General features: G+C 40.6%; 1 protein-coding gene across 2 annotated transcripts in view; it reads right to left on the reverse strand.

Annotated features, from left to right (window-relative positions):
- TMEM45A (transmembrane protein 45A) overlaps positions 1 to 14,317 on the reverse strand; it is a 70,268-nt gene that overhangs the window by 26,537 nt on the left and 29,414 nt on the right. The gene's annotated exons all lie outside the window — the stretch shown is intronic.

Consider the following 14,317-nt stretch of genomic DNA (forward strand, 5'->3'; position numbering starts at 1 on the left):
GCAGAATGACACCAAGACACTGAGACTTAAATGTGACTTCCCTATCACCATACCCCAGAAGCCATTTGTCTCCCATCAGTGTCATAAACCCTGATGGGCTTATTCACATGAGGCTTCATATTGGGCAGAGGTGGGTGGCTCAACAGCTGCTCCTGAGGCCAGAATGATTCCAGAAGAAGACAATAACCATTCTACAGCACTGCCGTTCTGTTCTATTTTATTTTATCATACATTATTAAGATATTTTATTTTATTTTGATCTCTTTTATACCCCAGCCTCTTACACCCATACCGCTATCAATCTTTAAATACTAAAACCACCCATATCACATGGGTTATTCTTAACCAAACATCCAGAATGACAAACAGAACTCTACACTTAAAAAAAACAATGACACAGGATGATCCAATCCAAAGACATATGTATTAAAAAATAAAACCAACAAACAGAAAGTAAGAACAAATGTCATGTTGAATCAGCTGTCTGTAACAAACTCTTCAAAGTAAATAGAAGCTTGGACTGTTTCTGTTAGTAGGGGTGTATCTGAGATGGGAAGAAAGTTAGCATTCATGGAACATCCACTTCAGGCTAATAAATTCTCATGAATCTGTTCATTATTTTGAGACAACTCAAAGAAGTATTATTATTTCCACCGTAAGTATGAGGAAACTGAGACTCCAAGAGATTTGCTGACCTACTCTAAGTCAGAGTTAGTTAAGACTAGAGCCAGGATTCCAAGGTCCTTATATATCTGATTCCAAATCTCAGACTCTTCCCCTAGGTAAGTGCAAAGACCAGAAAACGTCTGGGAATGAACCCAACAGTATTCATTAAGTTCCTTTGACTAGGTTAAACACCATAAGGAAAGAGCCTCTCCTGGGACTTTCTACCATTGAGTTGTCTGTGCAGGTAAAGTAAGTGAAGCTCTGCACGTAGCCTGAATATTTATTTACCATTATTATAGTCAGAGTCAGAGTGCACAGGGATGCCAACCAAAAGGAAAGCTGGTCTGAGTAGTCTGCAATGACTTCACTTGACAAAATGAAGGTGCTAGAGATAAGTATCAGTGATGTGGTAAGAACCTAACGAAATTATTCTATGGTTCCCAGCTTCATATTGCTTCACAATTCAAGTCAATGAACAATAACCGAGTACTACATACACATCTAACAATCTGCTCCAGATTATAGGGAACTCCATCGTGAGCAAATATATCTATTCTTCATTGCTGTTATAGCTCAGCTGGCAAATGTTCTCCAGTTTTAAGGACCCAGATGATTAGACTGGGCCTGCCAGAATAATCTCTTCATCTCAAGGTCATTAATTTTATCACCTCTGCAAAATCCTTTTTTGCCATGTAAAGAAATATATTCACATGTTCCAGGAATCCGAATGTGGTGGGGTGAGGACATTATTCTGTCTACAACAGCAACACATACATGTTTACAGTTTGGCAGAAGAAGGCAAAAACATTTGATTACGATACCAAGGAGAAGAGTCAAGATTTATGATAAAGGAATAAACTACTAAAGGTATGCTGAGCCCCTTCATTTGATTTAGAGGAATAAGAAAGGCATATGGCAGGATCCTGTAAGACTATAAGGACCATTTGAGCTGGACTTTGAAGATGATTAGAATTTTGAAAGGTGGAGCTGAAAGAGAAGAGCACTCTAGACATAAGAAACAGCATGAATAAACTCATAGTGGCAGAAACTTACAGGAGATATTGAAGCCACTTCTACCGTAGGAGTAGAACACAACCGAAAATGCACCTGGAACCCCTACATATATGGGAAGTTGGTAAATGGCAAAAGTAACAATACAAATTACCAATAGGTAAAAAATTTAATAGTCTTTTTAAAATTGAGTCTCCCATAATGAATAAAAATCAAACTAGATTCCTACCTTTCACCAGATTCAAAAATAAATTCCAGGTGGATTAAAGACCTAACTGTGAAAATAAAATTTTAACATTTTTAGTAGAAAATATTTGAAAATATCCCTATGACCTTGGGATAGGAAAGGATTTTTTTAAACAAAACACAAAAAAGTAAAGTAATGAAGGAGAGGACTGATAAATTTGACCTCTTCAAAAAGTAAAGTTTTTAGGATGCCTTGGGGGGCTCAGTTGGTTAAGCGTCTGCCTTCAGCTCAGGTCATGATCTGATTGAGAATGAGTCCCACATCAGGCTCCTTGCTCAGTGGGGGGCCTGCTTCATCCTCTGCCTGCCACTCCTCTTGTTTGTGCTCGTTCTCTCCTTCTCTCTCTCTGACAAATAAACAAATAAAATCTTTTTTTTTTTAAAGTAAAGCTTTTATATGTGAATGGCAAAGAAGCATAGGAAAAGATGCTCAATATCATTAGTCATTTGGAAAATGTTAATTAAAATAACAAATACCAATACTCATCCACCAGAATGGTTAAATTTTAAAAGACTGACAATACTGATGATACTGACAAGGATATGGACCAACTTACGCACTCTAAGTGGGAACACGAAATTGTACAGCCCCATTCAAAAGCAGTTTGTCACTTCTTATAAAATTAAACATGCACTTACCATTTGACCCAGCAATCCCACTCTTAGGTATTTATCCAAGAGAAACTAAAATTATGTCCACACAAAGATTTGTACCTGGATGCTCACAAGGTTTATTCATAATAACCAAAAACACAGAAACAGCCCAAATGCCCATCAACTAGTGAATGCATGAACAAACTGATACATCTCTAAATAAGTTTCTTCATCTATAAAATCAGAGTGATATAAGTATCTATTTCAGGGGTTTCTTGTGAAGATTAAATAAGTATAATGCAAAGTACTTGAATGGAAACTGGTAAACAAAAAGCAATCAATAAGTGTTAGCTATTATTTGGCATCTGGAAGTTTTAATACTTTTTGTTGTTACACAAAATAGATTTAAATATTTTTTGCTGACAACTTTGTGGATCTACCATTCCATCCCTGAATACTCTATTTTAATAACTATTTTATGTGATATGGAAATGAAATTCTATCATGTGTAAAGGCCTCTTTCAGTTTCCCTGCTCCTCCCCTTCAATATGGGCCTTATCCTCATAATCTAAAATAGCTGCCAAAGCTCCAGCCATCACAATCATGTTCCAGGCTGCAGGAGAGAAGAAAGGGCAGAAGGAGTCTCTGTGTCTGCTTTTCAAAGAGTTTTATTGAAGTACAACTTACATGCAGTACGATTCACCCCTAAATTTTACAGAGGAAGAAACTGAGACAAAGTTAGATGAACTAAAATGTCCGAAGTCATGGAGATGATAAGCAATGGAACAGGGATTGATATTCAGCCCTGAGTCTATAGTGCCTCTACCACAACAGTACCATAAATAAAGTTAAATGACACATGGCAGATACAGGACATATTTGTAATAAATGTAACTGATGAACGTTGAGTAGTCACAATTCATTTGAGTAAATACCTAGGAGCATATCCTGGATTATATGATAAGAGTATGTTTAGCTTTGTAAGACACTGCCAAATTGTTGTTGTTTTTTTTTTTTTTAAAGAGGGAGAAAGAATCTTAAGCAGGCTCCACGCCCAGTGCAGAGCCCTATGCGGGGCTTGATCCCACGACCGTGAGATAATGACCTGAGCTGAAATCAAGAGTCAGATGCTTAACCGACTGAGTCACCCAGGCATCCCTTCTGAATTGTCTTCTAAAGTGTCTGCACCATTTTGCATTCTACCAGCAATGAATGACAGACTTCTTATTTTTCCATATTGTCTTTAGCATTTGCTAAAGAGTTGTCAGAGTTCTGGATTTTGGCCATTCTAATAGGTGTGTAGTGTTATTGCTGTTTTAATTTGCAGTTCCCTAATGTTATATGATGCTGAGGAGCTTTTCCTATGATAATTTGGCATCTGGATATCTTATTTGGTGAGTAATCTGTTCAGATTTTTTGCTCACTTTTTGAGTTGTTTATTTTCTCATTGTTGACCTTTAAGGGTTCTTTGTATATTTCAGATATTAGTTCATCACCAGATGTATGGTTTGCAAATATTTTCTCCCAGTCCGTGACTTGTCTTCTCCTTCTCTTAAAAGTGCATTTTTCAGGGGTGCCTGGGTTGCTTAGTCAGTTAAGTGTCAGACTCTTGATCTCAGCTCAGGTCTTGATCTCAGCTCAGGTCTTGATCTCAAGGTCATGAGATCGAGCCCCGCGTTGGGCTCTGCAGTCAGTATAGTGTCTGCTTGAGATTCTCTCTCCTTCTACCTCTGCCCCTCATGCTTGTGCTTTTCTCTCTTTCTCTTTCTCTAAAATTAATAAATAAATCTTTTTTTTAAAGTGCTTTTTGTAGAGTGGAAATTTTTAATTTTCATGTGATCTAACTTACATGTATTTTCTTTCATGAATTGTGTACTTGATATTGCATTTAACAACTCACCATCCTACCCAAGATCTCCCCATTAAGCATGATGTTAACTGTAGGTTTTGTGTGGATTTTCTATATCAAATTGAGGATGTTCCCCTCTATTCCTACTTTGTTGCTTTTCATATTTAAATTTTTTTCTTAAAAAAACAATGACAACAATAACAACAAAAAAAACCTAAGAAGGTGGTTTAGAGCCAGATAATAGAAGACTTTAAATGCCAGGTTAAAAAGTTTAAACTTCATTCTATGGGCAATAAGAAGCAACTGAATGTTTTGAGCATCAGAGCTTTTAAACTTTAAAATGTTTTGAGCATCAGAACTTAAAACTCTTCAATGGTTTAAAAGTTTTATTTAAAGATGTTCTAGTTTTATTTCAAGATGTCCAGAAAAGGTGACTCCTCCAACTCCTCCAGTAATCAATTCTGGTGAAATACAAATCTCAGTCTCCATTAACCCTGCTTCCTAACAAACTTGAACCTCTTGGAGTCCCAAAGAGGACGCAGAACTTTCATCAATCTTGATGAACTGTTTCAGCAAAGACAGGACTCCCAACCCAGCATTCGGCTACACACTTACCCACCCACAAAAGAAAGCTACGTCACTGTGGTTCAGGGCAGAAGCATAGGCACCCAGTGGCCCACACTCGGTATTAAGTATGTACAGACAAAATGCAATGACCACACCTGAATCAACAATGTTGACACATTCCTTTGCATCACACTTTCTACCAAGGGAGTTGCTGTTGTCAAGGGCTCTATTGCTAAGGACATGTGGATGAATCCTTGGCCTATCTACGGAGAACACCTTGTAGCCTAATTCTCATTGCCTTGGTTGCCTCACTTCTTCTTAACCCAGCTTCCTGCATCCTGCTCTTCCCCTCCTTTTCTCCCTTCTGCCTATCACAACCAATTCTCAGAAGGGCAGCAGAGATGTGTCTGGATTCTAAGCAAATTGCCTTCCAGGACATAGCAACCACCTTGAGAAGGAGAGACACTTCAGGATCAGATTCCAAATTTTGGCTTGGTTTGGATTTCTGCGCGTGTTGGGGTAACAGACAGAAGGTAATCCATAGGAGCCCAGATAGCCATGAATATGTAAAAAGGAAATGATTTGCCAGCTAGGGCTAATGCATCTCTGAGTTCTTGAAGTTCACAGGCTTACAGCTGCACAATCATCCCATTCTCTACACCTCATCCGTGAGTTGCCCACTGGCGGATGTCCGTTCCTCTCCAGGCAAGTCTATGAAATTCATTCTAACCTGACTTTCCTCTAAAAACCTATTTTAGTTATCCACTCCCTCCTTTCTCCCTGCTGCCAACACACACACAAATATGATTTGATCTGGATCCTTTTCCCTTGGGGCAGGTTCAGGTATGGGGCCAGGGCTGGGGCCTCTAGTTTTTTCCCACTGTTTCCAACACACATTCATCCTTGGCAACCACCCAAATAACTAACCTTCACCCTGTGTCCGAAGGGACAGCGTGAGGCATTAGAGAAAACAAGTCGTTTTTAATCTGAGGAAATCTGTCATGCCCTGGGCTTTTGGTAAATTGCTGGCTTTGTGGAAAAGAAATTCCGTTTTCTTTGGAATAAGTGCCTCTAAGGGTGCTCAGACATACGTATGGGAACGATCGCCAGTGCTCTTGGCTGCCTGCTTATCCATTTATTCCCTTATTTCTCCATCTTTCCATGCGTGCTTTCAACAAATATTTATTGAACAACCACAGTGTGCCAGGTCCAGTGCTATCCATGGGGGACATGTGATGGAGTCAGAACCCTCATGTTAATCAGATGCCCAGATGATTCACATGCACATTAAAGTTTGAGAAACACTGGTCTAGGGCAGTATTTCTCAACAGCAGCACTAGCTGACATTCTAGGCCAGGTCATTCTTTGTGTGGGGAGCCACCTTGCACTGTGTAGGGTGCTTATTTAGCAACATTCCTGGCCTCTGCCTACTAGATCCTGGCAGTACTTTTCCCCCAGTTGTGACAGTCAAAAATACCTACTATGGACGCTGAGAAACAAACTGAGGGCCTCAGAGGGGAGGGGGGTGGGGGAATGGGATAGACCGGTGGTGGGTAGTAAGGAGGGCACGTATTGCATGGTGCACTGGGTGTTATACGCAACTAATGAATCATCGAACTTTACATTGGAAACCGGGGATGTACTGTATGGTGACTAACAGGATATAATAAAAAATCATTAAAAACAAAAAAAAACCAAAAATACCTACAGATATTGATAAAGCTCCCCTGAGGAGCAAAATAGTATCCCCTTCCCCAATTAAGAAGTACTGGTTTAGAAGACCCTAGGTCAAATCCCCCTAAACATAAAAAGGATTTTTTTTTCTTTTCTCTTAGGATAAAGAGAAATATAACAAATTTAACTGTTAACTATTGTATCAAATAAGTCCAACCGAGATTATGTACAGCTTTTTCAGAAAGATAAAGTACACATCATTGTAACCAATAAAAACAAAACATCATTTGGAAAAATGTTTGCAAGATTCCCCTGACTTTTTAGACAAAAATCTTTCAAGTTTGCTGTTTAATATTACTGTTAAGGAGACAGAGGAGCCTGACATTAAATATGACACACACGAGTCAAGGACTTAGCACTGGATGTCATCACTGTCAATTACATGCGGATCAGATACAAGCAAAGGGCTCTATAGAACACCTTCCCATCTTGAAAAAGAAGGTTATTGTGGTTATAATGCTCTGTGTCCATCCTCAAATAACGGAAGTGGTGGCAAGGGAGGAGAAGTTATGTTCAAATCAGTGTATGGAAAAATAAATGAGTAAAATAAGCAGAAGCTGAAACCAGTATGGCGATATCTGAACATTGTACAGTTTTAGTTGGCGTATGGGAGGAACTGTCAGCAGAATCACTCTTTGGTCTTTCCATCTCTTGGTGTCAGGAAATTTATGTCTCACTGTTTATTTTAATTATTATTATTATTTTTTTAAATAGGCCCTATCTAGGAAATTATGACTCCTGGTTTTGAAAAGTGCCTCTGACAAGTAAAGAAAGAAACAAGATCATTTCAGCTACTGATAAAATAATGCGGAGCAATGAGAGAGCGCCCAGGCTCAGCTTGGGACGGTGGGGACAAGGGTTCCACTTCTGAAGTTCTGACCTAGGCTGGGCTGAGCTGAGCTGAAGGATCGAGGCTGCAGCAGGGAACGCATGTGACATGAATGAGGCCATTGGCCCATCCTGCCCTCAAATACATCCATTTTTACTGGTCGCATTTCACAGAAGAGGCGTTAGATATTTGGCAGCTTGACTGAACGTCTATCGCCGGTAAGTGGCGGAAGGCAGAAAAGGAATCCCGATCTCCGGGATACAGGTTGGCAATTTTCTCTCTGCAACACCAAATTCCCCTGTTTTCGTGTCCGGTTGTTGCTTTAACAAATTACCACAAGTTACGATCAAATGTAACATTGTAGAGTTCTGGAGGTCAGAAGTCCGAAATGGGTCTCGCTCAGACCTCATTCTCCGTTGCTGACGCCGACCCCATTCCTCTGTTGCCACTCATCCTTCTGAGTTGGATTCCCCTGCCTCACTGGTACAAGGACCCTTGGGATTACATTGGGCTGGGCTGGATAATACACCGGTGTCTCCTCATCCCCAATCTTTAACTTAATCAAATCTTCCGAATGTCTTTTCCCATGTGAAGGAAACCAGAATATGTCACCTCAAAATATGTCTCTTTGACATAAAAATTATTTTGAGCTGAAGGCAGTTAGGAATGCAGGAGAAGCTCTCTTTACTGACTAAGCACAGGAAATAAATTCCCCTTTCACCGGAGGCAGATGCTTATCAGCCCAGAGGTAGCATAGAGAAATCTGCAAACAAACCTTACTCCATTAGTTCCCTCCCATATATTTATCTTCCTACGGTTTGCTGTCCTTGGAAGCTTAAAACTGCTTGACTTTGTCCTGTCCTTTCTCAACAAATTTCTTGTTCTTTGCTAAAAATGCTCTATAAGACAGAATTCTAAGCTGCTGCCTGGAGTTATTTTTTGTTAAGATTTCTCCTGAGTGATGTGCACTGCGCATGTTAAAAAATTGTTTTTTTCTCTTATTATCTATCTTTCTGTTAAAGAGCCCCAGCTGAAAACCTAACATGGGTAGAGGTCAACTTTTGCTACCCTGACACACGTAAAGTAACATCTTCTAGGTTTCTGGAGATTAGGGCGAGGGCATCTTTGGGAGGCCAAAGCTTACCACACCCCCTTAGGAATGCCAGTCGCAAGAAGGGCTTCTGATAATCATAAAAACAAATTTTTTTTAAAAAAATCGCTGCCAGTGGGGAAGAAGAGAACAGGAGTAGAAAGAGGCTTCGGTGTCATTGAGGGAGGCTCAAATGCATAGTGCATCTACTTCTGATCCTGGCTGTCCATCCAATCGCTTGAAAAGACAACCAGTGCCTGGGAGGCAACTCCTAGAGCTTCTGCTTCAATTAGTCTGAGCAAACCCAGGCATCAGCAGCTCAAAATTCCCCAGAGGGCAGAGCACCTGGCTGGCACAGCGGGGTCAGCATCGGACTCTTGGTTTCATCTGATCTGGTCTTGGGGTCATGAAACTGAGCCCCGCATCAGGCTCCACAAAGAGTCTGCCTGGGTTTCTCTCTCCCTCTGCCTCTGCCTCTGCCTCTCCTGCCACTTCTAAAATAAATAAATAAATCTTTAAAAAATAAATAAAATTCTCCCGAAGAGTCGAAGAACCCAGATTCTGGAATCAGCCTGCTTGCACCCAATGGCCAGATCCATCACTGTGTGCTTCACCGGAAGCATATTATTTAACTTTGCCTCAGTTTCTTCCATAAAATGGGAACGATGCTATTAATAGAACCACCTTCTAAAGCCAAGGCTAAACGGACATTACGCTGGTAAAGTTCCTGCAGCTTAGTAGGCACTGCGTAAATACCTCAAAGCTCCCAGAGGGCCACCTGGGACTCCGCAGGCTGGAACCAGTGTGATTTCTGTGTGTGTCTAGGATGTGAAGAGTGGGGTTGGGAGGCACGGCAGGCACCATCTCCCTGGACTGTAATGGGCTCCGGAAGTGCTAACCCCAACGTGCGGAGGGAGGGGCAGAGGGTGGCCGCAGAGTTGCAGGAATGCGTGCAAATTAGACAAGTGAATAAGAAGAAACAACCAGAACGGCTGGAGTGAGGGGGGGGGGTGGAAAAGGTGTGGCAGACCAGGAAAAACAGGAGGAATGCTAAGGGCTGTGTGATAGTGATCAAGGTTTCACTATCTGCTAGAGCTGCCACTGCAAAACATCTGGGGAGCCAAAACACACTTAGAGCGTCTGGTTCCCACCCAGACCGATTAAACCAGAATCTCTGGGAGTGAGGCCTGAGAATCTTTTTTTCTTTCTTTCTTTCTTTCTTTCTTTCTTTCTTTCTTTCTTTCTTCTTCTTTTTTTTTTTTTTTTTCCTTTTGTAAGCTCTCCGGATGATTCTAGTTAGCCAGAGCTGACAGCGCCAGGCCCTTCTCCTATGCCGACTGTCCTAGGTTAGTCAGCCTCACCACCTGCAGCATGAAGGGAGGGGAGAAAGGCTCACAGTGACTGGGTTGCTATTATGTGCCAACACACCCGACACACACCAATTAATTTAACCCCCATAATTATTATCCCCATGTTACAGACAATAATAAAGTGGTGCATTTCATAAGAATTGTAATGCAACTCACAACAGTATCATGACCGACCCAAGACTCAACCCTAAGTCTATGTCCAAAAGGGACAAAGGAAGAAAAATGACCATTTAGAGCATCCACCACTCTCAGAGTCATTTAGAATCCTCTCAATTCCATGAGGAAGCATTTTGCTCCCCATTTCACGTTTAACAGGACAGAGACTTGAAAAGCTAACTAACCTGCCCAAGTCACCAAGCTTGTAAATGGAAGCACTGGAATCTTGACTCCAGCCTGTCCACTTCTGATCCCCATCCTCTTTCCCATCATTCTGCTCTCCACGCCTCAGAAGCTAGTTGTACCAACCGTAACAAGAATCATTTACTGAGTGCTGACTGTCTCGAATACTGTACTGAGAACTTCATATGCATTCCCCATGGAAAAATCAAGTAAAATGACCATGACGTAGAAACAAAATAGCTAATGTACCAGGTAAGGGCTTGCAGCAACACCTGTGAGGGTGAGAACCAGAGCTGGTGTGGCCCTACCCCTGACCTGCTGAGTCAGAATCTGCATTTTTTTAAAATATTTTTTTATTATATTATGTTAGTCACCATACAGTACATCCCTGGTTTTTGATATAAAGTTCGATGATTCATTAGTTGCGTATAACACCCAGTGCACCATGCAATACGTGCCCTCCTTACCACCCATCACCAGCCTATTCCATTCCCCCACCCCCCTCCCCTCTGAAGCCCTCAGTTTGTTTCTCAGAGTCATAGTCTCTCATGTTTCATTCCCCCTTCTGATTACCCCCCCCCTTTCTTTATCCCTTTCTTCCCCTACCGATCTTCCTAGTTCTTATGTTCCATAGATGAGAGAAACCATATGATAAGGAGCCAAGATGCCCTTCAAAGACGACTGGATTAAGAAGTTGTGGTCCATATATGCAATGGAATATTACTCAGCTATCAGAAAGAACGAGTTCTCAACATTTGCTGCAACATGGACGGCACTGGAGGAGATAATGCTAAGTGAAATAAGTCAAGCAGAGAAAGACAGAATCTGCATTTTAAGAAAATCCGCAGGTAATTCATCAGCACAGTGAAGTCAGAGAACACTGCTTCAGATGCTTTTGGTTCTGCTCTTTATCTCTCCGAAGAGTTGTTTTGGTAATGTGTAAGCTCAGCGCAAGGTTATCCATTTACCAGCGCTCAAGTGAGGCTCCCGTGAACTACACCAGGAAGCCACTGCCTGCTGCTTTGTGGTTTAAAATGCTGCCTGGGAGGGCGGAAGGCCCTGACACCCTCTCCCTGGTACAACTCTTTTTCTCTGAGTGTCCCAGGGTGTTGTTCTCGACATACACACCGTCGGACTCCAAATACCATCAGCAGGAAAGTCACTCCTTAACAGGACAAATTACCCTGAAAGTGAGATTTGCTAATAGCCTGTGAAAGCCAGAATGGGATAAAGCAGTGTTTCTCAAACTTGAGTAATATGCAGACATTTTAAAAGGAAAAAAAAAAATTATTTCAAAGCCATTATATTAACCTAAATTGTTTCTTTTTGTTTGAGAGAGAAAGTGTGCATGTGTGCACGGAGCGAGGGCGGAGGGGAGGGATGCCCAAGGGAGAGGATCTCAAGCAGACACCACACTGAGTGCGGAGCCCAAGATGGGCAGCTCAATCTCATGACCTTGAGGTCATGACCTGAGCTGAAATCAAGAGTCCCATACTGAACCCACCAAGCCACCCAGGTGCCCTGACTTAAGTTGTTTTTATTATGAACTTTCTTAAATGGTAAAAATATATATTTGGACAACTATAAAAATAAAACCAATTTACAAATTAAATAAGCAAACGAATCAAATAAACTAATGCAAATCAAATATAACAGACGATTACTTTGCTAAAATAAATGGCCTTTCACAGACTGTTGCACTGATAACTACAGTGCATGTTCCTTTTGGTCCAGAATATGTATATTATTTCGTGCCTAAATTGACTCAATTTCTATTCAAATTAAATTCCACCAAAAGGTTGTTTGGCATGTTAAGTCCATATTTTTTATGCATCAATCCTTGCTAATTAAAGCAGTGCTTCCTGCCTGTCACAATCCTGAGTACAAATGTAAGCTCCAGCACTGACATCATAGGTTGAACCCTGATACAAGATACTCCTCCAGGTGATCTAGAATACGCTTCTATTTCTCAGCTCTTGTTGAGATGAAAGTGCAAAGTTAGATTACTATAATACAAAGTTTAAAGACCTCTGTCCCTGCTCAGAAGAACATGTCAGCAGATGTCTAGGAATTATCAACTTCAATTTGGGAAATGCTAGGATAAAGAATCAGGAAGAACTATACCTCAATAGCTAATGAGGGCAAATTCTTCTTTATATATATATTTCAGCTAGTAAATGCAGAAGAAATGATAGAATTTAGAATTTCACAAACCCTAGTGAACTAATAAATTCAGCCAATAATAAACAAAGATGGTTCACACCCAAGGGAGATAACCTGACAAGATGTGCCTGAAGTACTACTGCAAAAAAAAAAAAAAAAATTCAACTTGGGTGTGACTCAACTTCTCTATATAACTACCAACCAATAGGAAATTTAGAGGCAGAAGAGCATTGTTAAATGACATCATGGGGATACAACAAGGAAAATCCAGACGATGCAAAATTCTACAGGACAAGCTAGTTTCCTCAACAGATAAATTTAAGAAAACAGAGATAAAGGGCGAAACTGGATACCAATAGAGACTTCTGAATAGTATCTACAATTGCAATGTATGGACTTTTTCCAGTTCCTAATTCAAACAATAATAATTCAGGATTTTAAATTTTATAGGGGTGATAATAGAATTGTGTCTAAGTTTTTTTAAAGAATCTTTATTTTTTATAGATATATCCTGAAATATTATGGACCAAATAATATGACTTGGATTTGCTTCGAAATCGTGATGGTTGATTTTTATGTCAAACTGGCTAAGCCCACGGTACCCAGTATCCAGTCAAACACCATCTAGATGTTGCTGTGAGGGTATTTTTTAGATACAATCAATGTTCAGCATTTAAATCACAGACATTGAGAAAAGTAGATTACTCTCTACACTGGTGGAGTGAGAGGTGGCTCATTTAATCATTTGAAGGCCTTAAGAGAAAGGAAGTAATGCTGCCTCCAGATTGTCTTCCCGATAGAAACTGCAACATCGACTCTTCCCTGGGCTCCAGCCTGCTGGCTTGCCTTACAGATTTCAGACTAGTGGGCCCCCCATAATTGCAAGAATCAATTCCTTAAATATCCTCCTCTCGATATCTTCCCCTCTCTCCCTGACTCCTCCCCATATATTTATGTACACGTACACACACATCCTTCTGGTTCTGTTTCTCTGGAGAATTCTAACACAAAAAATGATCTGGGGGAAGAAAATGTGGATGAGGAAATAGGTAAAAGAAAATTGGCCATAAGTTAGTAATTGCTGAAACTGGCTCACAAGTACATTATACTCTTCTCTCTACTTATGGATCTTCTTGAAATTTTCCATTTAAAAATTTGGGAAGGATGATAATAAATGGAAGAGTCAAACAGAGACCCAGTTTTTTTATCACTGGGTCTGACAACAGAACAGCGTATTAGAAGTCAAGGCTGTCCTGAGAAATCCAAGACTATGACTCCAATACTCACAAGGGAGAAATTAAAGCTGGAAGGACCTGGCCTTGGAGGTGACTCTTCTCTTGATCTTGAACTTCCAGTCTAATTTACACTGCACCCTCTCTGTAACTGCACATCCCTTTACCACAGCACTTTCTCACACTTCTACTCTCAGTCTTTGCTCACGAACCAAGAGCTCCTTACTCATCCACACACCAAGCTTGCACTCAACAATGTTGGATGAATGAATCTAAGCAATGCCTACTCTTAAGCCAACTCATACTACTGCTTTCTAGTTTGTGTTTTCTTCTAATTGGTAGAGCCTACCACCAAGTGCTCCATTTTTAATTTCTGCATATGCTCTGATTCTAAATATTCCTCCCTCACAACCAAACATTTGAGTCTCACTTTGAGGTGGTGGTGGGGGAGTGGGCTTTGGCATTCACCATCAGAGAATTTTGTAAAATGAACCTTCAAAATCCCAGTTCCTGGGCAGGAATCAAAATCCCATGCAACAAGTAGCCTAATTTGCAGTGCTTTCTTCCAAACCTCTCTCTAACTTCTTTTTAAGATTTTTATTTATTTATTTGACAGAGAGACAAAGA

The sequence above is a fragment of the Ursus arctos genome, unplaced genomic scaffold, assembly GCF_023065955.2.
Source record: "Ursus arctos isolate Adak ecotype North America unplaced genomic scaffold, UrsArc2.0 scaffold_4, whole genome shotgun sequence".
In the NCBI taxonomy this organism is placed as follows: domain Eukaryota; kingdom Metazoa; phylum Chordata; class Mammalia; order Carnivora; family Ursidae; genus Ursus; species Ursus arctos.